This window comes from Oryzias latipes, chromosome 2 (genome assembly GCF_053564925.1).
Source record: "Oryzias latipes strain Hd-rR chromosome 2, Olatipes_Hd-rR_3.1".
Classification (NCBI taxonomy): Eukaryota; Metazoa; Chordata; class Actinopteri; order Beloniformes; family Adrianichthyidae; genus Oryzias; species Oryzias latipes.
The window spans coordinates 45,102,049-45,128,741 of record NC_136238.1 but is presented as its reverse complement, the minus strand read 5'-3'; the positions used below and the strand labels follow the sequence as shown (position 1 = coordinate 45,128,741).

Here is a 26,693-nt window from a genome sequence, read left to right as displayed (position 1 = left end):
AATCCATCCAAAAGCCTGGAGACTGGATGGCCGTGGTCCTCCCTTTGACCTGGACACTGGTTGCCATGGCGACCTGCACACTCACCAAGCTGGAACTTAGAAGAAGAAAAAGAGACCAAAATGATTGATAAAGCAGGTTTTCCAGGGAAATCCCACAAAGTGCTTTCCAAGCTAGAACTAAGAATACCCAGCATGCTTTTGGAAAAACTCCTTAGCTTCTAGTGGAAAATGATGAGTCATTGGAAAAGCATTCTCTGAATGCTCAGAAAACTTCCTCTAAGGTTGTGGTTGTTTGGAGAAGTCCTCCTCTTCAAAGAAGTTCTCCTGACCATCTTCGATAAACATGAGCTAATTCTTGATGCAGGTTTGAAAACACAGATGGAAAACAGCATCAATCCAAATATTAGTCAATGTTTCCTTGAATGGAACAATTTCAGGATTTGTTGTCATAAAGTTGTGAGAAACTGTCTTGTAAAGTGTGTGGTGACGGTCCACTGTGGAAAATGACTGTTTGTGGAACATTGAGATGTGCTCAGTGATTTTGCTTTAGGACACTTTGGTTTCATTTCAAACGTTGGTTTCTCCTAAATCTACAAACTCTCTCCACAAACTGTCTCCTAACTCTCAGGGATTCCTGCTGCTGGCAAAACTCACGGCTCAAGGAACCACTTCATGAATCAGTCACGCTTTGGAATGAACTTTATTGAACAACATGTCATGGTCTGGAAGAAGCCCCAGTTCCAGCTGACAGAAGTCTGCTTCTGATCCATCAGATCTACCTAGCAACAGAAGCAAAGCTTCACGTGTTGCAGCAACAGTTTCCATGTTTGGGAGGATCTTCTGAAGAACAGCTCAGTTCCAGATCACATCATGATGTTTGATGTTTTCTTCATTCCAGGAAATCATCTGTGTCTCCTTTGATCTGTGCTGAGTCAGCACTTTGACTTCTTTTCAACTTTAGATCCATCATTTACAATCAAGGATTTATTGATAAATATGATTTATTGACAGAAAATAAAGACTAAATGTATTTCTCATCCAGCAGTGATTGTGGTGTGTGAAAGTCTTTTATTTTGAAATTCTTCAAGGATGATCATCTCGGCCTGTCATTTTAGACACATTCTCAACTGTTTGTCTCCCTGAGCTAGTCAGAGTAGTTGATACAATGAAGTCATCCTCTTGCTCTCTCGACGTGCTGTCAACATCTCTACTCAAAGATGTCTTCCAGTCCATCTGTTCCTGTGTCCCGTCAATAATTAACTCGTCCTTGCTGTCAGGTCAAGTCCCTGAGCACTTTAAGAATGCTGTCGTCCTTTCTCTCCTTAAAAAGCCCAGACTTGACTCCTCCCTCTTGACCTATTTCTAATCTCCCATTCATGTCCAAAATTTCAGAAAAGGTTGTTGTTTACCAACTGACAACTGCTCTGGACAGTCATGGCATTTTTGAGCAGTTTCAGTTTCTAGAGCTCTCTCCACTGAAACAGCCCTTCTCAGAGTCACTAATGACATCCTGATGCAGAGTGATGCAGGAAAATGCTCTGTGCTAATGCTACTGGACTTGACCACAGCCTTTGACACTGTTGACCATTATGTCCACCTGGACAGACTTGTTGTCCAGGAGGATGTTTTTTGTGTGTTTTATCCCTTGACTCCCCTGTCGGGTCACTTGTACGTTCTTGTTTTTCTCATCTTAAAAACATTACAAAACTGAGTCAATTGTGTTGCGTTCCGAGTTGGAGATGCTCATCCACCTTTTTATTACATTTCGTCTTGACTATTGCAACTCCGTCTTCACATGTTTAAGAAAAAAAATCACTAGAACGGCTCCAGGTTTTCCAGAACGCTGCTGCAAGGCTTTTAACTAAATCATCTAAGTTTTCACACGTCACCCCGTTGTTAATCCAGCTACACTGACTCCCTGGACAGAGAGCAGCCCCCCGCCGTTCCGGGAGGGCCTAATGCAGGGCCCCGCCCCAGAAGAGTGCCCACAGCCCCAGACGCGCACCTCATCACCACCCAGGAGTTCTGGGCATTTCCCCGCCCCAACCCCTGGTATAAGCCAAAACCCCCCACGGGAGACCCGCTCCGCGCTCCATGCAGCCACCCACCCGGCCCACGGTTGGTCCAGGAAGGAGCGAGGCAGAGGCCAGCCGCCCCCACCCAGGAGGAGGGCACACAGGAGAAGAGAGGGTCCACAGGAAGTGTTGTCAACATGGTCCGACCAGGCTCGCCCACAGTTGGAAACTTGGCGAGGGCCGGCACTCAGGGGCAAGGATCAGAACCCACACCACAGGGACACGCGACACCCCCTGGCTCAGATGTGATGTGATCCCCGGTACTGTTACTTTAAACTTTTGCAAATATTGTGTGGTTTAACTATTTCACTTGTTGAAAATTAGGGATGGCCCGTTTGACACGGCACTTCACCTTCATGAAACAGAGTGTTTCGGCACAATGTTTCGGGGCGTGTGTCAACTAGCCCAGATCACGTGGTTGATGATGTATGACGCGCCAAATGCTTCGTTTGGTCGAACCACGGTTCAGATGTCACTTGTGTTTGAACAGTTGGGCGCGCTATTCAATAGAAATGCAAAATGAATCCTGAACGTTTCCTGACCAGTTCTATTGTTTCGCTTGTTTTAGAATCAGCGTCAGTTCATTGCACTTTAACATGTTTCCTATTAAAAACTTTCTGTGGCTCAGGATCATTTCAACTCGGTTTTTCCTAATAAAACACCACATCATGAACGTTTTGTATCAAAAAGAAAAAAAACACTGGAATGAATCTCTGATGTCAAGCTGTTTTTATGTGAATGGAGACAGCTCAGTGGAATAGTCAGTGGCATATACATCCAGAGGTTCTAGGTTGGAGTCTGGCACTATATGTGTTCTTTTTGCGTGTATTTTTTTCTTCATGTGATATGTATTTTGCTGTGTCAAGCACTTCTCACAGAAAGCGTCACATGTTGTGTTGTTTTGCTTTTTTTTTTAAATCATGAAGGAAAAAGATCTTTCCGTTTTGCAGCTTTTTCCTTTACGTGTTCAAGAAGTCGAGGAGAAAATGACCATAAGTCGAACCGGTAAAGATTAGAAGTTTATTCCCTGATACAATAGTTCTAAGACAGTAGCAAGAGAAAAACACAGAAGTACAGCTGAGAACAGGGCCCCCGCAGAGAAGAGAAAAAGCACCGGGGACTTCCTACGGAGAAGTCTTTATAGCGGCTCTGAGTTCCTCCTCCTGTGGGCAGACGTAACCCCTTTGCTGGTGGCTGTCCAATTCCTTATAGGGTAAACTGTTGCGTCGCCCGCATATGCCTCCAACAGTGGGCTTCCTGTTTTTAGAGAAGACCCAGTGACCTTTTTGTGACTCCGTCCGGCTGGTTCCAACCAGTTCGAGTCTGTAGCATTTCACACTTGTTGAGTGTGTGGGTGTCAGACACCGTGGCCTCTTGCTTGCTTCTGCTTTGCTTCTGGAAATGTCCTCACACCTGCATGATGTACATCTGAGTTCTGTCTGCAGACGAGGGGCCCTACTTCCTGTTCTGAACATGCTGCGCTGTGGCTTCCCGTCTCTCTGCACAGCACAGCCTGCATATGCCTTCTGCTCTAACACTTCTGTAGCAGCGGGGTGAAAAGTCCAGATAGCAATATGAGAATGTGTTAGGTCTACAACTAAGCCAACACTTAGTAACTATTTTTGAGCTTGAAGAAAGGACACATACTCACTTATCTCTTTTCTCGAGGAGAGCAGACAGGAACATACTCAAGCCATTCCACGTGTGCTCTGAGTTTTCAAAAGTCTGCCTTTATTTAAAATCAGGGCGTTACCTAACATACAGCATACAAGGAGGTGGTTGTAAACATACACACATACACACACACACAGCCCCCAATGGTCATAAAACAGAGAGACATCCGTTCCCAGGAGATTGCTACTCCCCCCAGGGGATTAGGGTCTTTTTTGCAGATCAAGGGTCATCAGTCAGCTCCTGTGGCTTCAGGGCAAGGATCAAAAGGTCAAAGGTGAATTCCCAGTTCAATGCAGAGAAAAAATTCTTCTCCCGCAGACAAGTATACACTTTTTACACTTAAAAAAGTTCAGAGTAAATATAGGATAACTTATGTATACATTTATTCTAACAGAATGTATAATTAAACATTAATTTGTTAAATTTAGTAAAAGATTAGAAACAGAATGCATACATCTCTTTCTTCAGTCATCATTAACAAAATTCTTCTGTTTTACGTTTTTTCATCATCATTTCCACATTGAAGTGTTCCAAGGAGCTTTGTTGAAACATGTCGATATACATCAAGTCCACCACCAGATGCCGCTGTTCTGTGTGGTTTCGAAGCCCTGAATGGGTGGTTCATTTTTCCGGCACAATTACATGAACCCCTATGAGGCTTCTATTCCCATCCCTATTGAAAATTGTTCCCACAAATATCAGAATATAAATGAAATTGAAATAAACATACCAATGGGGTCGCTGAAGTCATCCAAGCATTGAAATGTTTGTTGTTCAGCTCACCATGACTGCCAGACAAAACCCCCACCTGCACACCGTCACCTAGTTAAATACCTCTTCCCATCTACCTACCTGATAGATTAGGATTCAGATTTTCCTTATACTGCCCCTGCAGCTATGGAGTTGATCCTACCTGGAACAATCCTCCAAATCAATGTTCAAAGGCAAAAATAAAGAAAATAGAAGACAAAAAGGCAGGATAGAAAAGTCTTAACAGTATTTATTGATCATTTTATTTTAGTGTAAACTTGCACCAGAAAAAAGAATACTAATAAGGTACCAGAGTGAAAAGCAGCAGATTAAGAGGAGTTAATAGATCAAATCTTAATACCCATCTCCAATAAATGTTAACTCTACTAGATGTTAGCTCTAATGATTCAAAACAACTCATTCCTACTATCTAAAATAATTCATTTTGTGAACAATTTTTGCACATTTTGTCAGCAGTGAAACTCATTGTGTAGTATCATTGCACATAGATTAAAATGTATTGATCATTTATTTCTTTGCTGTAGATATTTGTGGCTTAGAGAAGATGAAAACCTAAAAAAAGCTGTTCAGGAAAGTCAGGATAAGACAAGACAAGACTTTATTGATCCCTGGAGGGAAATTCAGTTGTTACAGCAGCCAAACAAGAAATACAGCAGTTAGAAAACCAAATAGTCAGTAAGAATTAAAACAGCAATAAAAAGTGGAAGTAAAAGTACACGTCATAAATAAATAAGTAAATCCAGCAGCAGTTTCAGCAGTCCTAAACTGTCATTCTATAGTCTAACTGCTGTTGGGACAAAGGACCTCCTGTAGCAAATCATATATCAAAAAAAACAATTGTTAAATTTAGACAATTTCATTTCTACAGATTCAATTCTCCCTTGTGCCTCCCTCTAATGAAGTTACTTCATCAATATGGTATGGAGGCCATCAGCCTGTGGCTCTATGTACATGAAATGAAAGCTCAGGTTGCTATGGAGTTCATTAGAACATTGGGGTTTCACCCCAGAAGTTTTAAGCATTAAAAGTTTATTTTGAAATATTTAATTTTTCTGAGATACAGAACTTTTCCCTCCTGTAAAATAAAGTCTTCTGCTGTGGTACAGAGGTCAACCTCTTATCAGAAAAGTTTAGAATTTAAAGTTTACAATAAATTCTTACATTGTCAAGAAAAGGTCTTACATGTTCTCATGTGTTTGTTGAGATTAGATACACGACTAAAACTTTTTTTTACATTCTTTACAAGAAAAAGGCTTTTCTCCTGTGAGTTCTCATGTGTGTTTTGAGATTAGATACATTACAAAAACTTTTATTACATTCTTTACAAGAAAAAGGCTTTTCTCCTGTGTGAGTTCTCATGTGTTTTTTTAGATCAGATGAACAACTAAAACCTTTTTTACATTCTTTACAAGAAAAAGGCTTTTCTCCTGTGTGAGTTCTCATGTGTGTTTTGAGATTAGATACACGACTAAAACTTTTCTTACATTCTTTACAAGAAAAAGGCTTTTCTCCTGTGTGAGTTCTCATATGTGTTTTGAGATTAGATATTTGACTAAAACATTTTTTACATTCTTTACAAGAAAAAGGTTTTTCTCCTGTGTGAGTTCTCATGTGTGTTTGGAGAAAAGATATACGACTAAAACTTTTCTTACATTCTTTACACGAAAAAGGTTTTTCTCCTGTATGAATTCTCATGTGTGTTTTGAGACTAGATCTGCGACTAAAGCTTTTATTACATTCCTTACAAGAAAATCTCTTATCTTCTGCATGGATTCTTATGTGAGTGTTGAACTGAGATATGTTACAAAAGCTTTTACCACATTCTTTACAGATATAACATCTTTCATTAGACCCAGTTTCCATGTAGTCAGACGGGTTAGTGATTATTCTTGAGTTTTTACCAGACCTGATAGAGGAAAGTTTCTCTTCTTTTGGAGATTGTCTGTATTTCTTACCAAGATTTGTCTTTTTAGGATTTTTTCTAACATCTGTGTCACACTGACTTTCTGACATGCGAGAGCTGTCCACACTTTGGACATGTCTTCTGTCTCTTTTCTTCCTCTGATCTCTGTTCTGTGGATCTGTCTCTCCGTCTGTAGTTGATGTTGGTTCTTCATGTTGGTTTCCTTCTTCATCCTGACTATCAGTTACATTAAAGTTCTGCTGATTGTTTAGATCTGCTTCACTGTTCTCATCTTCGTCATTAGTAGGAATCTCCATCAAGGTATCAGTCTCCTGCTTCAGATTAATCTGATCTTCATCCTGACTGATGCAGAGTTCCCCTGGTTCCTCTTGAATCTGTGGAGGTTCTGGTTCCTCCTGTTCCTTTTTAACCTGTGGAGGTTCTGGTTCCTCTTTGATCTGTGGAGGTTCTGGTTCCTCCTGTTCCTCTTTAATCTGTGGAAGTTCTGGTACCTCCTGTTCCTCTTTAATCTGTGGAGGTTCTGGTTCCTCCTGTTCCTTTTTAACCTGTGGAGGTTCTGGCTCCTCCTGTTCCTCTTGAATCTGTGGAGGTTCTGGTTCCTCTTTAATCTGTGGAGGTTCTGGTTCCTCCTGTTCCTCTTTAATCTGTGGAAGTTCTGGTTCCTCCTGTTCCTCTTTAATCTGTGGAAGTTCTGGTTCCTCTTTAATCTGTGGAGGTTCTGGTTCCTCCTGTTCCTCTTGAATCTGTGGAGGTTCTGGTTCCTCCTGTTCCTCTTTAATCTGTGGAGGTTCTGGTTCCTCCTGTTCCACTCTGAAGTTCCTCTGCTGGTTGCAAAGATCTTCCTCTTCAGTCATCCAATGCTGGGGGAGAACTGCAGGAACACAAACACAACAAGGAGCCTTTTATACGTTTCCAGGAGTTATGGGTTTCATCAAACATCAATAAACTCTGTGATCATTGGAGAAAATGTCTAAGGAGTCTGGAGGACCACAAGAGACTCATTAAAACAATACATATAGACGCCAATAAATAATTAAATAAATGTGACATTAATTCTTTAAAATTTGAAATAAATAAGCAAATATATCATTAAAAGTGTCAATATTTAATTTAAATTAAATGTTAAATGATTTACACAGGTCACATTTAAAGTTCTTCTATTATTCTGTATTAGGGGTGTCACGATTTCGACTTTAAATCGAAATCAATCGAAATTAAGTCACAGTCTCGAACTTCGAATTAAAAAATGGAATTGTCGATGCTGCCACGCCCCCATGCTGCGTCTGGTTACTTGCCAAGCGGAAAAAACATGTGTTGAAGTGCTGCGAGTCTAATTGTTAATAAATTTAAAAAAAAAATGAAGTGCTGCAAGTCAACCTTCTTTAACAGCCACTCAAAAGATAGCATGGAGACCCATCGACAGAACTCGAATCCCCTCGTCTTTCACGGAAGTCGCTGGTGTGGAAGTATTTTGGATTTCCATTGAGTTATGTTGACAACGTTGATTAAAAAATAATACTATATCAGTAAAATAGACATAACACTGTTTCAGGAATTTTCATAGGAAAATTTCATCAAGTATCAAAAGTTAAAAATATGTGCAAAATGATGTTACATTAGGAAAAATCATGAATCAACTTATCAAATAATCAAATGAAGTAATATCAATAAAAGTCAATCAATTTAACCATTTTCATTAATTGATTAATCATTTGTTTTATTATTTTTTGTATTTTTATTTATTTATTTATTCATTTATTTTTTACATATTTTTATGATAAAGTAATGCTGTGCAGTAAAATAAAAGGGTCCATAATCTCTCGATTGTCCAAGGTTGGCATTTCTTCTTCTGCTGAATAACAGCTGTTCTTCTGGGTTTAAACAGTTTCTAGTTCTCTTCCATGTTATGTCTGCAGACATTAGATTCAGGTCCATATCCTTCTTCAGCTGATATCAGCGGCGCCGAGTTGTGGTCAACTTGTCTGCAGTTCAGAAGTCTCCGCTGAGTAATCAGGTGACGTCAGACGTATGGAGAAAGTGATGAATCCAGGCGTCATATTTCTTGAAATTATTTGGTTCTTTGGTTTATTACTGCATGTTGTTTCAGACGACCGAGATAAGACATATCTCAAAGTCCTTCATGTTGTTCTCAACCAGAACCTTGGACCGGTCCGGTGGACCGAGTGGTTTAACGTAAATCCTACAGCCTTTAAACCCAAGTTCTCAATCTGCTTCTGCTTCCTGAGAAGCCGTGCATGTTTGGAGATTTCAGCATTCCTTCTGGTCAGATGGTCGTTCAGATAAACAGCCGATCCTTTGAGGTTTTTACGCTGATTCATCAAAGCTAGCTTGTGTTTGTGATTCACAAACCTGATGAGGATCGCTGGTTTATCCGTCTCCTTTCTCCTGGGGAGCAGGTAGCAGGTCTCAACGGTGTTGAGATCCAGGGAAATCCCTTTAGATGTGAGAAATAATTCCACTTGGTGTTCCAGAGACTCTCCACCGCTCTAAGTTTAAGAGGGACTGTCAGCGCTATTAGCATTAGCAGTGCTAGCTCCAGCTGCATTTAGCTTCGCTCCAGGTTTGATGGGTACTCCAGTGAGAATGACATTATTCATCCTTACTTGTTGTTCCACATCGTCCAGTCTTTTCTCCAGAATGTCGACCCGGTTTTCTCGTTGCTCGTTTTTAACCTGAAATCTTCGAAATTCTTCCATTAGCTCTAAGAGCTGAGTTTTTACTGTTGGTTGCACAAAATTAGGAAAATGCCAAATATTTTTGAAGTAATCCCAGTGATGAGTTCTATGGTTAAGTTTTTAATGTTTTATAAGAGCTAAAAGTGATCATATCTCAGGGCTCGACATAGCCGTTTGTCCGCTGGCCCAGTCCTGTTTTTCGAGCAGTACGGACCTCAAGATTTTATTTTTCACTTGTCCGCTCGGGCCACTAAAATATCTAACGGTTAATATATTTTTCACCTTTTTCAATAAAGTATATTTTGCGAAAACGTGTAGATTTACTTGTCTTCATCGCTGTGACGGAGCGGCTCCGTCTCTCTGAGCGAACACCGTGAGCACACATACACACACACACACACAGGTTGGTGCGCGCATCCACGTCATAATCAAACCTTTTCGCTGTGAAACCATAGTTTCTTACAATTCACCCTTCATTTTTACAGTTTAGACCTCGGGTGCACACTTGGTCATCAGTAGTTTTCGGCATACACGTACATAGAAACGCTTACTCACGGCAGCCCAGCAGCAGCTCAGCAGCAGCGGCGTCTTAGCCACGCCCCCTCCGTTGACTGCCAAACCGAGGGATTTGTTTGTTTGTTTGTTTATATATTGTTGTTAATCTTATGAAACAGCTGTTCTTAATTTATCTTGTTTTTGTTTTTTGTTTTTTCTTTGTATAGTTTAAGGGGAATTATGTGTGGCTAAAGTAAATGTGATGAAGGACATTATTGACTTATAATGTTGAAGGAAATATGAAATATTTCCTGAGAATAATTTTCTTTAATTTTTTTCTGAGTAGAGTGCCTAATTAGGTGGGAGTGGCAAAAGAGGTATATAAGAAGGTGCCTCACTCTCATCATAGCAGAGGGACTGAGCGTTTGAGAGAGAGAACTGGGCAAAATGAGCCATTCAAATTCAAACACAATGGAAGGTGATTTGTTCTGAAATCAGATGAATTTCTGTTGTCTTTGCCTTCATCCCTGCTCTATTTTTTGAGTTTAACATGATTGTTTTGGTCACGTGGTGCGCACGCTCCGCAACAGTGAACAGTGTTCACTCTGTCAGTAGTATGGACAGCAGGATATTTAATGAATGCATTGTAGATGAAACTGTATGCACTAAGCTTTAAGCTGAATGTCAAAGAATCAAAGGCAACTCCAAATACCTGAATCTCAGACTCAAATGCAGTATTATGTCAAAGTACTTCATTTTGTTTTTCTTTACAACACTGTAAGCAGTAAGTATTTCTAGTTAGCTGAATGATCTCAGTAATTTAATTTTATTTAATTTTTTCAATTATTTAATTTAATTAAGTAACTAAAGTAACTAAAAAGTAAATGTAACTTTGCAACAGTAACAAAAAGCAGAACCTCAAGGCAGTCAGAGCAGAAAAGGAAATAAAACTTCTTAACTATTGATTAGGAACAAATGTGAAATAGCAGTGATTAGAAGCAGCATGAAAACTTCTTAACTAGTGTTACCTACTACACTGCAGTATTCTCTTTAAAAAATCTGAAACAGACTAGAGCAGATTATAGTTTGATATGCTCTATTTTCAGTCATTGAAAAGTATATAAATAAGTGCTAGATGTCACCAGAATGCACCATATTTTGAAAAAGTTCCAGGGGGGCATGTCCCCGGACCCTCCTAAAGTTGAAAGCACCTGTGGTGCTTTCTGCGTCCGCCTGCGGCATCCATCGCTTGGGTGCCGCCTGTGGTGGCGGGTCGTGCTGTGCGCGGTGTCGGGCCAGTAACTTTCAAAAACTACTGGCCCTGTGGGCCAGTGCAAATTTCTGGGCTATGTCAACCCCTGTATCTCCAGGCTTTGTTATGCGGCATGTTCATATTTGTATAATTTTGACAATGTATTTTTATGGAGAGCAAAATATTATATGTTATTTAAGGTTTAACTTGATTTTTTCTGGATTGATATTCCTTTCTGTTTTTATTCATTTTCAGTTCAGTTTAAAAGTTTAGTTTTAGTGTTTTCAGTAAATGTTTCTTGTTCGGCCCAAAACCCAAAGCGTTTTGGATTTAGGCCGCCTGTGTGACGGAGTTTGACGCCCATGTAGTTTATGAAATTATGATTTTTTTGTGTGTAAAATGGAAAAATAAAGATAGAAAACACAAAAGGAAGTCATCAAATTTCTATGTGTGCGGGGAGAAAGGGGGTTACTCGCCCGGGTAGTAAGTTAATGTAGAACCACCACTGAGTGACAGATGGGTCCCCAAAAAGAAAAGCATGAAGCTCAAAGGTCTTCTTCTCTGTCTGTGTAATGAAGGTGACATACCTATGTGGTGGAGCTGCAGCTGTGGTTTCCAGATGACATCCAGCAGTCTGCGCTGACGACAGAGCTCCTCCTCGTACTGGACGATGGTTCCTTCACAGAGTCTGCAGATTTCTTCAGCAGCAGCAGCTAGTCGCTCGCTGATCAACTCTCTCAGAGACTGAAGGGAAGACACGGTTCCTGCTCCCATCTTCAGCTCCAACTGAACCCTCAAAACTGGTTCCGCCGGTTCCAATCTGAAGTTCCTTTGTGGGTTGCAGAGACTGTCCTCTTCAGTCAGCCAATGCTGGGGGAGGCCTGCAAAAACAAAAGAAGTCCCGCCTTTTTTATGTTTTGAGGAATGTATTGTAAAAACGCCAATACAAATTTAATAGTCTCTTTCAGGATATTTGGAGGAGGAGCCCCTGAAGGACCATTGTTTGTAACGTAAACTTCCTTGTAAGAGTGTCATGAAGTGGTTTAAAAAAAAAAAGTTCTCTCTGTATCCCAGCTTTACAAAAGGTCCCAACTACCTCCAGCCAACGAGAAGAGCTGTCAGTCCATAACCTGCTGAATGGAAATAAATCAATTTTCTTAATCCTTTTAAGAATATGAAATTGCAAATTAAAGTCGTGAGTGGCGTTGTATTGCCCGCTCTACCTGCCCTCACCGCCCACCTCTATGCTCCACCAGCCCTCACTACATGCATCTATGCCCCACTGTCGTCCTCGCCGCCTGAGTCTAGACACCACCGCCACTCTTAGCTAGAGCTGTGACGGTGTCGAATTTTTCATCACCGCGGTGATGAACCACCAGGGGACGCGGTGTCGCGGTTAACCGCCCCCCCCAAAAAAACACACACAAAATCCCCCGGCGGCCGCATTGGAAATAAATAAATACAGTTACAACGTACTATTCTTTGTTAACAATGACAACAAATGACAACAACTAACAACTACATATCTAACTTGTGAACTAACTATAGGTGTTGTAGATTGACTGTGTTGGGGGTGCGTGTTGATTCTTCTGCTCTGGAGCTGCACGCAAGTTTCACCTGTGCTCTCTGGTACAGACATCTTCTCAGAATATTATTTATTGCCCAGTTATAAACAGACTGCAGACATTGTCACCTCTCCGGTTGCCATGAAGCCTGACACCCATGAAGAACGCGGGGCAGGAGGCTCCGCTTTTGTTTATACAGACACGTAACGTTACGCTGCAAAAAATAGTTCCCAAACAAAACATGTAGTGATTTTCATGGAAATCTAACAGCGCGCGTTCATGTTTGGTGTTACGGATTGAAGGCGGACAGTAACACCCCCCCCCCCCCCCCCAACACAAAATCCTCCGGTGGGCGGCCGTGTCGCGCACTTAGGAACGCACGCAGCTTGTAATGGAAATGAATACAATGGAAATTAATAATTAGAAAGCAGTAAATTTGTCGTATTTCCTCACGAGACGGAAACTTCTGTTGTAGAATAAGGATGTGTGCTTCTTAAAGCGCGCGCCTGTTTGTGTAAACGGAGCCGCATGCCACGTGCAGCGCGAAGGCAGACACTGAGAGCACGCGCGGTGGGAGAAAAGGAGACAACAGTCTGAAGGAAAGAAAAAGTCTGAACACTAGCAGAAAAAGGAAATTATCAGCAAAGATGAATGTGTTTATTATAGTTCCAAACACGCACCATATGCAAAACGTAAAAAAAAAAAAAAAAGTGCGTAAAAAAAGTGCGGTGATGCGGTCATCACCGCGGTGATGAAGTCATCACCGCGGTGATGCGGTGATGCGGTTATCGTCACAGCCCTACTCTTAGCACCCACCTTTGACCAAACCCCACTTCCTGAGCAGCCACTACGCACATTTAACCCCTCCTTCTCAACTAACTCAGAAGCACTCATTGATTAAGATACTAACTATGCTGACTATGCTAGTTATGCTAATGTGGCTACAAGTGCTAGCATAGCTATCAGCATCATAAACTAACTTAGAAAAACTTTGAAAAATAAAGGAGTAATATGAGTGTGCCCCTTTTGCGAGCTCACCACACGTTCAAAATCTACAACAGTAGCTTGCCATTGATGCCTGAAAAGTTACGAGACAATCAATAAAAATCCCAACGACAAGTTTTTGTAAGTATCTGATACTAAAGGTGCTGTTTTAAAAATCAAAGATGGCAGCTTCTTCCTGAGGTCAAAGTTCGACGAAACTCCTGAGGTGTTTGAAGACTGAAATTATTGGAGTGTGTGTGAAATTTAATGGAAATCAGTCTAAAAAAATTCATTTTCCTAAAAACCGTGAATTATTAAATCGTAGATTTTGGCACACAATGTCTGCCAAACTATAGGTTGTGTGCAAAATTGTTTCTTGCGGTTTTTACCATAAAAGAGAATAACAGTAGGGACCGCAATGCGTGTCACTGCGCATACCGTTCGCGCATGTTCAGTCTGCCATTGAAAAACTTGGTTTCCGCATTGAAAAGTTTATGTAGTTAATATATGCATCGCGGTGCATTTTGGAATAGCGTCTACTTAGACTTTCATTCAGAAAAGTAAAGTGTATTTACTAGACATTTTTGTGATCCAACCGCAGCTTTTTTTCTGATTTTGGGTCGATCTCCCAGCTTCATGAAACTTACAAGGTGATTAAAATCTCCCAAAGCCCACCCTAAACATTGAGGAAACCCCCGGAATTTGATTTTACAGACTCAATTCTCTATAGAAACATCTAGAAGAATTATGTTAATAATCGACAATGAGCAATCATTTGCTAAAAGAGGCACATTATTATTTTCCTCACTTGTACAGTAAAACTGTACTACAAGAGCAAAGTTAAACTGATCACTGATTTTGGAGAGTTGGAAGAAAATACCTAGAAAAACACATTTTTTTTATTAAGGGTTACCTGTTGATGTAGATAAAAATGTTTGCTATTTACAATTTTTGTGCTATTTAATTTAACCGTGTGAAAGTACAGGCAGAATGTAATGACATTTTTTAACAAAATCCCATGTTCTGATTCCACCATGGTTTTTAAAAAGTTATGTATCAAAGCAAAAATACACCCACAAATTAATTATTTATGCAACAACACAATGCCATTATTCCCAGTTACTTCAGATCTAACTGATTACTTTTAATTAGGGCTGCAGCTATCGATTCTTTTTGTAATCGATTAATCCAGCACTTAATCAATCGATTAATCGGATACAACGATTTGTGTGTGTTTTTGAACAACCAAAACAAATAATCTATCTATCTATCTATATATATATATATACCCAGGCTGTGTCCCACCAAGGTGGGGTAGCCTAGACAGGGCACACAATTTTAACTCCCTCCTTCTCTTCCCCAAACCCTCCTCCTTCAGTGTGTGCGTGTGCGTTGGTGTGTGTGTGAGACTGGTCTAAGGCCTGGTCTAAGGCACACCACACTGCACCAGGGTCAGCTGCACACTCCAGTGTCGGCACCTCTACAGCAGGGCCTCAGCCAACGCTGGTTTCCTCTTGCCGCTTCATCCCAAGACCAGACCTCTACCACACCATCCATATACACGTTAAACAACCACGGAGACATCACACATCCCTGACGCAGACCAACCCTCACAGGAAACCACTCACTCATGCTATTTCCCACTCTCACACACGCTGTACTGTTTCTATAAAAACTCTTCACACCTTCCAACAATCTACCATCAATACCATACATACTCACAACCCACAACGCCTCTCTATCAATCCTATCATACGCCTTCTCTAAATCTATGAATGCCCAAAACACCTCCCTCCCCTTAGCCAAAAACTTTTCACACACACCTGTCTCACAACAGACACCTGATCCACACACCCTCTACCTCTCCTGAAACCACACTGCTCTTCACCAATCATACACTCAGTCCCCTCCACTATCCTATTAATCAGCACTCTCCCATACACTTTGCCTACAGCACTCAACAGACTAATACCCCTAAAACTACCACATTCGTACTTATCACCCTTACCCTTGTACAGGGGAACCACACACGCACTCATCCAATCAAGCGGCACCTGCCCGTTTGCAAAACACACATTCAACAATCTCACTAACCACTCGATCACGATCGCTCCACCACACTTCAGGCATTCCACAGCACACCCATCCACACGTGCCGCCTTTCCTACTTTCAACTTTCCCACAGCTTGCTCAACTTCCTCTCCCGTGATCAATGCTTCATTCAACTCTCCCAACATATTGAGTCTACTTTCCCTTCCATCCATCCCAATCACAGCACCCGATCGTCCTCCGCATTCAACAGCCACTCAAAATACTCTGCCCATCTTTTTCATACTGCATTTCCCTCATTCAGCATCCTTCCATCCTCTGTTTTCACTTTCTCCTCCCTCCCCGACACTCCCTTTTGCACCCTTTTCACCTCCTTCAAAAACATTTTCTTGTTCTCTCGAAAATTATCAGTCAACTGTCTGCCCCACCTTTCGTCCCCAGCCACTCTTGCCTCACGCACAGCTCTCTTAGCATCCCATTTCTTCTCCTTATAACACTCATATGACTCCCTGTCCTTTCTCTGCAGCCATACTTCGTAAGCACATCTCTTCTCAGGTACAGCCAACCTTACATCCTCTCACCACCATTCACTTCCCTTTCTTAGACCACCCCCAACATGTCTCACACCACACACTTCCTCTGCACGTCCAACCACTGCACTCTTGAACTGTTGCCATTCTTCCTCCACTCTAACAACCATTTGCTCCTTCACCATATTCCACTTGCCACCTAATTCCTTCTGATACTCACACATTTTCTCTGTGTTCTTCAAAACACTCACTCTCAGAACTTCTCTTGCATCCCCACTCTTTCTCGATGACCATGGCATACCCACACGCAACCTTCCTTCCACCAAATAGTGATCAGACATACCTCCACTCTCTCCCCTCCTCACACTTACATCCAGCAATCTACTACATGCAACCTTTGAAACCACCACATAATCCATCAGTGCTTTGTCAATCACTCTTCCACCACTCTGCCTCACCCACGTATACTTATGGATCTCTTTCTTTCTGAACCATGTATTCCCAATCATCATCTCTCTTTCAGTGCACATTCCTATTAGTCTCTCACCATTATCATTCTTTCCAGGAACACCATGCCCGCCCACAACACCCTCAATTTTCTCATCACCCACTCTAGCATTCAGATCTCCCATCAGCACTACATTCACATTTGCTCCAAATCCTTGCAAGCACTCATCCAAGTCATTCCAGAAGGTCACTCTCTCCTCTTCATTCTTCTCACTGCCAGGACCATATGCACTCACGAACGCCCACAACTCCTTCAGAAATTTCACTTTCACCCACATCAGTCCCGGTGAAACCTCCTTCCATTCAACCACACATCGTCTCACCTCACAGCTCACTAGCAAAGCCACACCTTCTCTTGCTCTCCTGCTATCTACACCAGACATTCTCCCACTCACACTTCCAAACACACACTCACCCTTCCCTTTCATCTTTGTCTCACTCAGTGCTAACACGCTCATTCCCCTCCTTCCAAACATCCTTCCAATCAGATCTCTTTTGCTTCCATCCGTACTCCCCCCCTGCACATTCAAGGACCCAATCTTAAGGGTTTGGGGAGGTAACCTCCCCTTCCCAACTCTGCCCTGTCCATATTTAGGAATCTAGTTACAAAAGGAGAGGATTCCCAGTCCTCTCGCTCCGTCCCTTTTAGTCGCCTTTTACGACACGCAGGGAATACGTTGGTAGTATTCTTTTTGACCCCTAACCACAGGGCATAATGCATAACAAAAATGATGTGGCTGTAAAATGAACAAGCATTTGGCTTTTATTTCTCAACATAGGTATTTATTTCCAAGTCCAAAGGTTTGGCTCCAAAAGGGATGGGTATCGTTAAGGTTTTAACGGTACTACTACTCTTATCGATACTGCTTATCGATCCGGTATTTTAACGGTACTCTTATCAATACTTTTTGAGGACGAAAAATAAATAAAAAAATAACAAATTAAGAAGATGAAGTGTTTTATTTCCTCATTATGCAACAATAGTTTTTTTAACAAAACATTTTACTTTATACATGAGAATGTTCCAGACAGGATATTCATTTAATTATTTGATCTAATTATTTTTATTATTTATGAGTGTGATGTTTCCTTTGATCTTTTGTCCATTTAGGTTAGGATCAGGTTTATTATTTTGGAGAGTTCTACTTAGTAATCATGTTTCCATGTTTGAGTTCATTAAATCATCCCAGAGAGTCTCTGCTTTAACTCCTGCAGTGAAAGCTGTGTCTGAATCTGACGCCGTATTTCCATCTCTCTGACAGAGTTTGAAGTCAAAGCCCCTCCCCCACCTCTACCTGTTCACCTGTTCACATCCTCTGCAGCTGAGAGTTTTTCCCCCGCGTAAAATACGAGAGCGCAAAATACGGTCATCAGAGGTGAAGCTAAAAAAAGTATTTTTCCTTCAGGAAAAAATGGATTCATGGATTTTCAGCTCTGTTGAACCATTACAATGTTATTTTTTCCTCCATAAATTCAAATGACTTTGACCTGCATCTTTACCAGCTGGTTCAGCGCCTCAGGCTGTGTGTCTGCGTGCGGACTCACGCACACACGGGAGGATCATTAAAGACTGTCACATTTTACAGCAAGAAGCAGAATCCCATCCCTCTGAGCTGTCACTCAAAAGTCATCAAGTCTACGCGTCAGTGAGCTGCTGCTGAATGGAGAGACATGAAAAAAGAAGAGTTTTCTTCTCTTTCACCGTTTCAGAGCAAAGCTGCAGGCTGACCGTAAAACTCTCCGTAAATCCAAAGCGAAGGCAGAACCTCCTCCAAAACCATCAGAACCAGAAAAGCTAAACATCACTCTATCAGAACCTCCCTGAGCCGAGGATAACCCACTTTCCCTAAGAACATCTGGGAACGTGTGACCTTCAGTGAACAACATATTAGTGAAAATAGATTTAATAATTACACATTACACAAAAGAGGAATGCATGAAAAGATGAGGCTGGAGGGGCATGAATCTCTGTAATAATATCATTACAAATACGTGGATTTTTCCTGCGGGACGGGAGACGATACAAAATCAATGCATCTCTGTTACTGTGCGGGAATAAATCCTCAGAGTTTTGCGGGTGCAGGCGGGATGAAGACAATAGTCCTGTGCAGGGCTCCACTTGTCACCCCTCCACTAGGGTTGTGCCGATGGACGATATCATCGTCCATCGTGATGGGTGACTGACATCCCGATGGAGAGACCACCATCGTGATGCCACGCCCCCGCCACGTTGCGAGTCAACACCATAAGCCGCGGTTACATGTACAAAATATCATGAGGGGATCAATGGTCGGATTAGAATCCAACCGTGTACATGGGCCCAGAAAAATGTTTTCAGAATATAAAAACGTTCACTAAGGTCACACTTTCGGTCGGAATAAATCATTCGCACATGCGCAGTAGGGTTTGAAAACCGGAAGTATATAAATTCCGCCGAGCAGCTTTTTTTTTCAAACTTTATTGAATGTAACAATTCAATACAAAACCATGTTAAACAGCGCCGAGCGGCTATATATATTGACATGTCAGCTCGGTAAAATACGAGACGATCTTCTAAACGTGCTTTTAATAATGTTACGGTTATTATGAAACACCTGTTCGCTCATCATTTGAATTTTAATCCGTGTGGTCAGTGCTTTTTCTGAACGGAGCCAGGATTAGCAGTATGATAACACGGGCTAAAAACATTAGCTTTGGGCGGCGCTGCATCCTGTGAGTAACATCAGCCTTTATTTAGTCGGGACACGACTGGAAACACAAATCCACGTGATTGTTTGAATGTTTTCTAAGGACTGAGCGACATTTCTGCTTTGAAGCTCAAACCGCTGTGTGTGTGCTGACGATCCGAGCTGTGCTCAGACACACACTTTTAGACCCGGTTCTGAGTTCGGTTGCTTGTACCCCTAGAGCTGCAGGACGGATCGCAGTCTTAAATCTCCCACACATACCGCTCATGTAACCCCCCCCCCTTCCCATCAAACAAAAAGCTGTAAATCCGCACTCCGCCGGTCCACTTCGCTAGTTAAGTGCGGGAGCGGACTACACTTCTTTTCTATTTTGTTTGTTACTTTTTTTTGTTAAAGTCACTTCCCTCAGTTTATACTGGATCATCGCGGATTAGTCATTAGTTGGGAAATAAAATGAAAAAAGCAAAATAACGAATAGCAGTTATATAAGAACGAAAAATGTAAAAATATCCCCCCCCCCTCCCCCAACCCGCCCCCCAGGCGATGTCATCGTCCATCCCGATGGTTGACAGCAAACATCGTCAACGGCCAATTTACGGGACATCGCCCAACCCTACCCTCCACTGTGGCGTCTAACAGAAGGAGATGGACACATCCTTGACCTGAACACCTACTACAAAAGTTTGGTCGATTTCCTTGGAGAGTACTCTGAGAATGAAGACTCTCTCTTCGTCTTCATGCAGGAGGAACGTCTGTTTCCAGACCACCTCATTGAAAAGGAGGAAGTTTTTCAATCTCTCAAGAAAAGTGATTATGAGGAACTTTGTGGTCAGTTGCTCCAACCAGTACTGCTGGCCCTCAAAACTTATTTGGAAAAGTCTGTCAAGGAACATCTCCCTGGGGGGAATTTTGGGATGCAGGAGAGCATGTGAGAAGATGAACTAAAGCAGCTCCAAACACAACAAGGATCCAGAAAGGATATTCAGTGTGTTAGACTATCTTGTTCACCATAGGCCTAATGCATCTGCTGTTACAAATGAAGCATATCTGATGTCCTCCTACAATAAAACATCAGAGTGGGTGTCTCAGTTATCTCCTGAAAAGCTGGAACAACTACTAGGTGATGTAAGAAAAAGAAGAAAGGAGCTGGAGGCTAAATCCAAAGTAAGGGAGGCCAGCATCACAAAGAGCCATAAAGAGAAGCAACTAAAAGCAGTGGAGGCTTTGGCAGAAAGCAGGAGAAAACATTTGAAAAGAAGAAGAACTTGACTGAAATAATCACTGATGCAGGTCTTTGGCAATCAGAGAAATATGATAACATGGAGAAGTGTGACGGTGATGCTGAGAGATTCAGAGCTCTAACAAATCAGCTTCATTTCCAGCAGGAAGTGCTGCAGCAGGACCCCAGGGGAAGGAAGGATGTTTTCATTGTTTCCAGAATAGACAGTACAGGGAAAGCTAGAAATAAGCCATGGACTGAACTTAAAGATAACTTGATGTTTCTCATCCAATCTGCTGTGGCTGCAGGTTCTTCTCAGAGTCTCCAAGTGTGCCCAAGAAAAGAGGACCGTCCCATCCTTACCAGGTAAAGGAGCACGCCACTCATCTGCAGATGGTGAAGTCTACATCGGAGAAGTCAGATTCCAAGTCCCTGGACTTCCATCCTGGTTTAATGTAATTTATGAAGGAGATGAAGCTGTGTAGAGCTACAAACTGATGGAAGGAGGTCTGGAGATCATCATTGAAAGCTCCTGACTGTTGCTGGGTTATTGAGTATTGTGGATGTTTGGATGAAGGCTAATGAAACTAAAAAGAAAAGGTTTATTCACTTGAAATGTGTGTGTTTTACTCTCTAAAATTGCCTTAGAGGATAAAAAACAGATTTTTAAATATTTAATCAAATGAACCAATTAATGAATTACCCTAATTATATTAATTAATCAGTTAAAAAAATTTAAAACTTGCTGAAGCACCCTAATAATGTCCTGTGAAAATTGGAGTGTTTGGAACAAAAATAGGGAAGATGTGATATCTACCTAGAAGAAGAAAAAACATTTTTGCTCATTTTAATGTTTTGTTCCTGTAATTACCAAGTTTTCCCATTGTTTTCTATTCACAAAACAATAGAGATAATTTAGACTTAAAATGTTAATAACTTGTTTAATTTTAAGTCTATTGAGCTAATTTTATTTGTTATTTTGTTCAGAAATGTTCTTTCATGTGTGGTCACATTTTTTCTGACTGGGCCTTAAAATCTTTTGTCTTGTGGTCCCAACTGTGTTAGGAAAAGGTCAAACCCCTGATATCCACTAAAGAAACCTGAGAGAATCAGCTGCTGATAAAGACTCAATAAAACCCAAATCTGAAGGAGAAATCAGTGAGAGATGAACTAAGAGCTTCTCTGTCTGTGTGATGAAGGTGACATACCTATGTGGTGGAGCTGCAGCTGTGGTTTCCAGATGACATCCAGCAGTCTGCGCTGACGACAGAGCTCCTCCTCGTACTGGACGATGGTTCCTTCACAGAGTCTGCAGATTTCTTCAGCAGCAGCAGCTAGTCGCTCGCTGATCAACTCTCTCAGAGACTGAAGGGAAGACATGGTTCCTGCTCCGATCTTCAGCTCCAACTCCCACAAACACCGCCGTCCTCTTCACTGCAGCTCCGATCGATCATCTGCTAGTCTCACAATCACAGCAATCCACGTTGTCTTTCCGTTCAACACTTCTTCACTCATTTACGACACTTTGGAAAATGCTGAGAGTTCCCACACGAACCACGTATCGTCCTTTCTGTCCAAAAACCTCACAAACGTCCCAACAAAACACCACCGACCTCTCAACACTAGCTAACGCTGCTAGCCTGCTAACAAGCTAACGCTGCTAGCGCCTCGTGCTGTTCTTCCTCTTTGTTTGGCTAACAGCGTCATGGTGCTTTAGCGCCACCAGCTGGTCTGGAGTGTCGTCTGTCGCTCACATAATGATGTCGATGGCGGCATGAAATCGCTTCTTTTTCACCCTTACTGGCAAATAAAAGAAAAAGTGGCAGTTTTCATTAAACAGAACTATTCTGTCACTAATCTTTTTCGACCAGAAAAAGAGCAACCTAAATGGAGACGTGGGAACGGGACGTGCCTTCCGGTTCCGGCTAATGATTTTATTTTTAATAAACTTTATTAACAAATATTGCACATACAAAATACCAAAAACAAAACTCCACACTGTGCAAAATACAATATTCACGTTTGCCAGGAGAATGAACAAAAAACAAAAACCATAATAATAACAATGTAAAACTGGTTATGCAAAAATAAAACAAAAATAATAAGGCAAAGGAATCTGTTAAAGTTTCAGGAGAGACCAAGCTTCAACTGTTCTGACAGCTTTTTTGTTAGTGGAGGATTTTATACTGTTCACATACAAAACCATTTCTTTCTGAAAAACATAAAACACTGGTTTCTTGTTGGAATATTTACACTTATGTATAAAGTGTTTAGCCATAATTATGAGTAAATTAACTACATATAATTTATCTGCATTAAGTTTTTCTTGTGTAAAATATCCAAAAATAATATGCTCGTAAAATAATCTATAATCTACACATAGATGAGTTCTTATAAAATGTATCAAATCTTTACAAAATAGTTGAGTGAAGGAGCAATACCAAAAAAGATGAGGCACAGTTTCTGGTGAGGAATGACAGAATGAACAGTTTATGTCCAGATCTTTTTTGAATTTGGTAAAGAAGTGTTTCACTGGATAAAATTTATGAAGAATTTTGAAAGAAATTTCTCTGATTTTGTTGGTGATGAAATACTTTTGGGGCAGAGTCCAAACCTTTTCCCACTGATTTCTACATCCAAAGCTGTTCCAGTATGAGATAACATACGGTTTTGTGGCAATCTCATTTTGAAACAGAGAACGAATACTTTGATTATTCCTGCTAGTTGAAAAACAAATCTTTCCACACCACAAATCTGTTAATTTGGGAGGAGAACATGGAGGATTTGAAGGAGAACTACTACACAGAAGTCTAACAGCATTGGGATGGCCCCAGTAACCAATGCAAACTCTGCAGGTGAGACATGCAGACTATAGGTGGACAGAAACTCAACGGATGACATCAGGTTACCATGTGGATCCATCAGCTGTGTTACAAGAGAAATGTTCTTTTCAAACCAATTTTCAAGAAAAATACTCTTGTTTTTGTGTAGAATATCTGCGTTATTCCAAATATAGTAGCGATGAGGAGAAAAATTATGTTTTTAGATCAAAGTCCATGTTAATAAAACCTGTTTATGAAAATTAGACAGTTTTAAGGGAATTTTCTCTATTTTGAAATTACATAATAGAAGAAATGGCAGACCTCCAAGCTTATCAAATATATATTTAGGTATGGAATTCCAAAATGAGGATTCACTTTTTAAGAAGTTTTTTAACCATTTAATTTTGAGGACATTGTTCAGAGTGGAAAAGTCAAGAAAGTCAAGTCCTCCGTCTTTTGATGAATTAATTACTACTGATTTTCGTACATAGTGGATTCTGTTTCTCCAAAGAAAATTAAAAAGTATCTGATCAATCCTTTTTGCAGTTTTACTGTCCAGAGATAGTGAGGAAGCAATGTAAACTAGTCTGGAAATACCTTCTGCTTTTGCTAAGAGGGCACGACCTTTTAGTGAAAGATCTCTTTGTAGCCAACGATTAAACCTGTTTTGTGCTTTTGTAATCATAGGATTATAGTTCATCAGTTCTCTTTGTTTTTGATCTTTAGTTATCTGCAAACCCAAATATGTGACTTTGTCTTGCAAAGAGACAGGTGGAAGCCATCATGAGATTCCTTTCAAACAGGAAGTTCTTTGTCATTTCATGCACTAGTTTCATTTAGCTCTAGTTGTTGAACATTCTAGAAACTCCTAAAAACATTTTCTGTCCACTTTGAAACCATCTGGGGCTGACTTGGCCTTGCTCGCTGGGATACGGCCAACATCCAGAAATCTACCAACAGACATTTTTAGCTCTAGTTGTTGAACATTCTATGTTTGGAAGAGGCAGGCTCTTCTAAAAGAAACTAGCAGGAGCCCCAGCGCTGGTCTTTGCTTGGATTTGGTTTAGACTTGTTCAGAGTCAAATGCATGTTTTAAGGGGAGGAGGATTATTTTGTTGTTGCTGTTTTTGTTCCTATTCTTACAATCCACTATATGTCCCGTGTTGAATTCTACTATTAAAATGTGGGAAACAAATGTTTCTCAAATCCAAATCAATCCAAAAGCCTGGAGACTGGATGGCCGTGGTCCTCCCTTTGACCTGGACACTGGTTGCCATGGCGACCTGCACACTCACCAAGCTGGAACTCAGAAGAAGAAAAAGAGACCAAAATGATTGATAAAGCAGGTTTTCCAGGGAAATCCCACAAAGTGCTTTCCAAGCTAGAACTAAGAATACCCAGCATGCATTTGGAAAAACTCCTTAGCTTCTGGTGGAAAATGATGAGTCATTGGAAAAGCATTCTCTGAATGCTCAGAAAACTTCCTCTAAGGTTGTGGTTGTTTGGAGAAGTCCTCCTCTTCAAAGAAGTTCTCCTGACCATCTTCGATAAACATGAGCTAATTCTTGATGCAGGTTTGAAAACACAGATGGAAAACAGCATCAATCCAAATATTAGTCAATGTTTCCTTGAATGGAACAATTTCAGGATTTGTTGTCATAAAGTTGTGAGAAACTGTCTTGTAAAGTGTGTGGTGACGGTCCACTGTGGAAAATGACTGTTTGTGGAACATTGAGATGTGCTCAGTGATTTTGCTTTAGGACACTTTGGTTTCATTTCAAACGTTGGTTTCTCCTAAATCTACAAACTCTCTCCACAAACTGTCTCCTAACTCTCAGGGATTCCTGCTGCTGGCAAAACTCACGGCTCAAGGAACCACTTCATGAATCAGTCACGCTTTGGAATGAACTTTATTGAACAACATGTCATGGTCTGGAAGAAGCCCCAGTTCCAGCTGACAGAAGTCTGCTTCTGATCCATCAGATCTACCTAGCAACAGAAGCAAAGCTTCACGTGTTGCAGCAACAGTTTCCATGTTTGGGAGGATCTTCTGAAGAACAGCTCAGTTCCAGATCACATCATGATGTTTGATGTTTTCTTCATTCCAGGAAATCATCTGTGTCTCCTTTGATCTGTGCTGAGTCAGCACTTTGACTTCTTTTCAACTTTAGATCCATCATTTACAATCAAGGATTTATTGATAAATATGATTTATTGACAGAAAATAAAGAGTAAATGTATTTCTCATCCAGCAGTGATTGTAAGTCTTTTATTTTGAAATTCCTCAAGGATGATCATCATGGTGGGATTTCTAGATCTGCATGAACTCATCCTGAATCCAAAAGACACTGGAGCATCAAAGAATCCAACCCATCTCTGCCAACATGAGGCTCTTACTTTGAAAAGTCTCAGACTTCCTGCAGGGAAACAGGCTTTCTGCTGCTGCACTGACAGATGTGCACGAGCTTGAAAGAGCTTCCTGACTGAGGAGCTGCAGACTTTCTCCTGCAGAGCAGCAGCTGACTTCAGCGTCGTCATGGGAACACAGTCTGCTGCTGCTTCTGGAAACGTCTTCAAGGCTGTGGTGGGACTTGTTGGTCTGGAGGACAGATTCTGGGAGCAAATGCTGCTTCAGCTTCAAGCTTCAGCTCTTTTCTTCTGGCAGAGCTTAGAAGAAATGGAAACCTCCTTTGTTCTGACTGTTTGCTCCAAATCCCAGATTCAGGAATTCCTCCAAGAAGTTCAGCTCAGAGATCATCAGCAGAGAAAAGCCTGAAGTTCTGATGACAACAGAACATGATCAATATTATTGATCCACATGGAATCCAGAAGAAACTCTGAGGTGAAGACATGAAGACACAAGCTTCAGAGACATGAGGACAAGTCAGAGTGGATTCATTCTGGACTTTCTTCTCACATCTTTGTCTTTGATCCTTCAAATCTTCTGAAATCTGATCATCCATGGATTGTTTTTGTGGATCAGATCCAGAGTTGCTGAAAGTTCTGCTGCCCTCTGCTGGTCAAAGTCTCCAAACATTCTCTGGGATTCCTTGGAGTCCAGATTCTCCTGGATGTGAACAGTCTCTGCTTCTGGAACAGAAGAGTCCTTATCAGAGCAGCATTGAGGATCTGTTCTGTCCGGCTGAGAGCGCTCCCTGCTGGTAGGAGACAGAAGCACATCAGCTGCTTTTCTTTGGCCGTTCAGAAACAGTCTGGAGACTCTAAAAAACCTCCACTTCCTGCAGAGCATCATGTTTGATCCTCTTCCTTCAGAAACGGCTCCATTGTTCCATGGCTCAGCAGTTTGACTAAAGCAGCTGAGAGTCTGGATGCAAACAGACCTCAGCAGCTCATCCAGAACGCCATGACAGAAGCACATGCAGCAGCACGTGCACGCTCCCAGAGAGCAGCAGCTGATCCAAGTCCTGAGACCTTTCTGTTCT

The 26,693-nt window shown here is 41.3% G+C and overlaps 1 protein-coding gene and 1 long non-coding RNA gene across 4 annotated transcripts in view; both read right to left on the bottom strand.

Moving 5' to 3' along the window:
* LOC111948779 (uncharacterized) overlaps positions 1-26,693 on the bottom strand; it is a 360,906-nt gene that overhangs the window by 128,790 nt on the left and 205,423 nt on the right. The window lies entirely within an intron of this gene.
* On the bottom strand, positions 3,082-12,755 carry LOC144989500 (uncharacterized). 2 transcript variants are annotated; one of them, XR_013653736.1, is made up of 4 exons: positions 11,475-12,755; positions 4,480-7,315; positions 3,727-3,995; positions 3,082-3,615 (listed from the first exon to the last, which is right to left on the bottom strand). It is a non-coding gene; the product is annotated as an uncharacterized LOC144989500 (long non-coding RNA). The 2 variants fall into 2 exon arrangements; XR_013653735.1 differs by having other exon boundaries at positions 3,082-3,995.